We start from the raw sequence: 3,136 nt of genomic DNA on the forward strand, positions 1-3,136 counted from the left end.
GATGTGGTATGCTCCTATAATACCACGGTTGAAACGTCTGTTCAGAAACGAAGAGCATGCCAAGTTGATGCGATGGCACAGTGAGGACCGTAAGAAAGACGGGAAGTTGAGAGCACCTGCTGACGGGTCGCAGTGGAGAAAAATCGAGAGAAAGTACTGGGATGAGTTTGCAAGTGAGCCAAGGAACGTATGGTTTGCTTTAAGCGTGGATGGCATTAATCCTTTCGGGGAGCAGAGCAGCAATCACAACACCTGGCCCGTCACTCTATGTATGTATAACCTTCCTCCTTGGATGTGCATGAAGCGGAAGTTCATTATGATGCCAGTTCTCATCCAAGGTCCTAAGCAACCCGGCAATAACATTGATGTGTACCTAAGGCCATTAGTTGAAGAACTTTTAGAGCTGTGGAATGGAAATGGTGTACGTACGTGGGATGAGCACAAACAGGAGGAATTTAACCTAAAGGCGTTGCTGTTCGTGACCATCAACGATTGGCCCGCTCTCAGTAACCTTTCAGGACAGACAAACAAGGGATACCACGCATGCACGCACTGTTTACTTGACACCGATAGTATATACCTGGCAAGCTGCAGGAAGAATGTGTACCTGGGCCATCGTCGATTTCTTCCGACCAACCATCAATGTCTAAAGAAAGACAAGCATTTCAAAGGCGAGGCAGATCACCGGAAGAAGCCCGCCATGCGTACCGGTGATCACGTACTTGCTATGGTCAATGATTTACACGTAATCTTTGGAAAGGGTCCCGACGGACTAGCTGTTCCGAGTGACGCTGGGGGACACGCACCCATGTGAAAGAAGAAATCTAATATTTTGGGACCTACCCTACTGGAAAGACCTAGAGGTCCGCTCTTCGATCGACGTGATGCACGTGACGAAGAACCTTTGCGTGAACCTGCTAGGCTTCTTGGGCGTGTATGGGAAGACAACAGATACAGCTGAGGCACGGGAGGACCTGCAATGTTTGCACGAAAAAGACGGCATGCCTCCAAAGCAGTATGAAGGTCCTACCAGCTATGCTCTTACCAAAGAAGAGAAGGAAATCTTCTTTGAATGCCTGCTTAGTATGAAGGTCCCGACTGGCTTCTCGTCGAATATAAAAGGAATAATAAATATGGCAGAGAAAAAGTATCAGAACCTAAAGTCTCATGACTGCCACGTGATTATGACGCAACTGCTTCCGGTTGCATTGAGGGGGCTTCTACCGGAAAACGTCCGATTAGCCATTGTGAAGCTATGTGCATTCCTCAATGCAATATCTCAGAAGGTGATCGATCCAGAAATCATACCAAGGCTAAGGAGTGATGTGGTGCAATGTCTTGTCAGTTTCGAGCTGGTGTTCCCACCATCCTTCTTCAATATCATGACGCACGTCCTAGTTCATCTAGTTGGCGAGATTGTCATTCTGGGCCCCGTATTTCTACACAATATGTACCCCTTTGAGAGGTTCATGGGAGTCCTAAAGAAATATGTCCGTAACCGCGCTAGGCCAGAAGGAAGCATCTCCATGGGCCATCAAACAGAGGATGTCATCGGGTTTTGTGTTGACTTCATTCCTGGCCTTAAGAAGATAGGTCTCCCTAAATCGCGGTATGAGGGGAGACTGACTGGAAAAGGCACGCTTGGAAGGGACTCAATAATATGCAGGGACGGATATTCTTGGTCTCAAGCACACTACACAGTTCTACAGAACTCTACCTTGGTGACCCCGTATGTCGATGAACACAAGAACAGTCTGCGCTCCAAACACCCGGAGCAGTGCGACGACTGGATTACATGTGAACACATCAGGACTTTCAGCAGTTGGTTGGAAGCACGTATCAGAGGTGACAACACTGTTTGTGATGAGCTGTACTTGTTATCCAGGGGACCATCTTTGACTGTATTGATTTGGAAAGGATACGAGATAAATGGGAATACATTTTACACGATTGACCAAGATCAAAAGAGCACCAACCAAAACAGCGGTGTTCGCTTTGATGCAACAACCGAGAGGGGAAATGACACATATTATGGTTACATAGTGGACATATGGGAACTTGACTACGGACATGATTTTAAGGTCCCTTTGTTTAAGTGCAAATGGGTCAATATGTCAGGAGGCGGGGTACAGGTAGACCCACAGTACGGAATGACAATAGTGGATCTGAAAAATCTTGGGTACACTGACGAACCGTTCGTCCTAACCAATGATGTGGCACAGGTTATCTATGTGAAGGACATGTCTACCAGACCAAGAAAGAGAAAAGATAAGGAAGCGAATACACCATACGATGAGCCAAAGCGCCACATAGTTCTTTCAGGAAAATGGGACATCGTGGGAGTGGAGGACAAGACAGACATGTCTGAAGATTATGAAAAGTTTCATGAAATTCCTCCCTTTAAAGTCAAGGCTGACCCCAGCATCCTGATAAACAATGAAGATTATCCATGGTTACGGCGCAATAAGCAAATGACACAAGCGAAGAAAAAGTGAAGACTTTCTCCCGCAACTATTATGATGATACCATGCCAACTTTGTAACTGACGAGTATGATACCATTGTCCATTTTGTACATGCACATGCTATGTGTGGGTCAATTTATGATACCATGCCAACTTTCAACTTTTTCAGAGTTCATTTGAAATGCTTTAATTTCTTATGGTTCGGCCCTCGTAATAATTAAAAATAGTAACAATAAGTATTTTTTTGTAAGTAGAAACAAAATAAAATAAATAAAGCAAGAAAGAAAACAAAAAAACAAAAAAAGTGAAAAGTTTATAATTTTCCTAAAACTAAAAGCAAAAAGAATTAAAAATAAAGCAAAAAAACAAAAGAAAATAAATAATGCACAAAACAAAACAAAAAAACTGGAAAAAATAAAAAAATAGCAACAATAAGTAAAGAAAACAAAAAAACCAAAAAAAATGCCCCCCACTGGGCCCCCACGGCCTGAATACGACTTGAATCCCTACTATGGGCCAGGATTCAGGCCCGCAGTAGGCCCAGAAGGCCCATCAGGCAAAGCAGTCGCAAGTAGGCCCATAAGCCTGCAGTAGAGAGGAGTTCGAGAGGGGTGCGGCAGTGGGGCTTATAAACCACTGTGCGCCCCTCTCAACTAGCGAGGTGGGACTAAA

The sequence above is a fragment of the Triticum dicoccoides genome, chromosome 1B, assembly GCF_002162155.2.
Source record: "Triticum dicoccoides isolate Atlit2015 ecotype Zavitan chromosome 1B, WEW_v2.0, whole genome shotgun sequence".
Taxonomy (NCBI): domain Eukaryota; kingdom Viridiplantae; phylum Streptophyta; class Magnoliopsida; order Poales; family Poaceae; genus Triticum; species Triticum dicoccoides.